Raw genomic sequence first — 1,314 nt, forward strand, 5'->3', positions numbered from 1 at the left:
CTTTAGATTAACCAATATTCTTTATAATATCTCTAGTAAGGGTAAAGAATATAATTGCTCATATTTGTCACAATCTCTCTCACTACTTGTTTTACTTTTACACATGTCACTAATTTCATTGCACGAGGAATAGTACTTTTAATATATTAAACCCCACTTTCTGATTTTCACTAAGTATTTTAGTTTAGAAGTAGAGGTAGTATAGTAGTGATAATTATTGGATATAATCAAAACCAAAACCTTATCAACCTTCCAAGCTAGAGCGTGTTATTATAGACTAGAACTTCTCTTGAAAGTTGTCGTGATTAACCTCGACCTCCGTGGGATCGATATTCGGAGCTTAATCAGAAAGCTCTATATTAATTGATAACGATACGTATACTTGCATAGAATCCCTACAAATATATTGAAATCTTACTTAGAGTTCCTGAACACTCCACCAAAACCAGCACCACCATTGGAAAAACTGTCATTAGTGTTCAATAGCAGAAGGAGAAGGATGAGCCCAATAAATTTGGGAGGGAGGGTTTATCTGTTTATCTTCAAAAGTGGGTACCCAATTCAAGCAAATATTGGAGAACTAATAGTGCTGAATTAGTTTGTGAATGTAAGAGATGCACTTTGTGACCACATGATTTACCAATGGCTTCTTATCTTCATATTTGGTTTGATTCCTGAACATCCATATGAACTAGGCCACAAATATAGGAATTACAAATAAATCTGCATTATTCCAATCAGGACAGCAAAGAGAGAATTTAGACCAGCTCAGTTTGAATCTATCCACCTTCAAATTATCAAGGAGACAGGACCAAAGCCTTTGAGAGAAGGTACATGTGAAAAACATGTGATCCAAGGACTCCTCATAAGCATTGAAAAGACAGCAGCAAGAAGGTCCGCTCAGCCCTTTAAGTTTTAGAATGTCATCTGTAGGTATCAGCAGTAGCCAAAATCTCCAACAGAAAGAATCACATAGATGGAGTTAACAATTTTCCCAAATTAGTTTTACCCCAAATTATAGGATCCTACCGAAAGAATTTATGGTATATGAATGAAGAGAGCTTCTATGAGTGTGTGTGTATGTACATATATATATACTTTTATATATATATATTGTGTATGTATGCGCGCGCGCCGCCATGACCTATTGGTAGATCAGCCACGTTGAAGGTCGCAAGTCCCTTCAGGTCACGGGTTCGAATTCCCTTCTGGCTAGTTTGCCGGTAGTGATGATAGTCATCGAATATTTAGGCACATGAGAGTGGTTGGGGGCGCGTATAATAGCTTCCGACCATTCTGGCTAGTAATATATAT

This window comes from Phalaenopsis equestris, unplaced genomic scaffold (genome assembly GCF_001263595.1).
Source record: "Phalaenopsis equestris unplaced genomic scaffold, ASM126359v1 Scaffold001105, whole genome shotgun sequence".
NCBI classification, from domain to species: domain Eukaryota; kingdom Viridiplantae; phylum Streptophyta; class Magnoliopsida; order Asparagales; family Orchidaceae; genus Phalaenopsis; species Phalaenopsis equestris.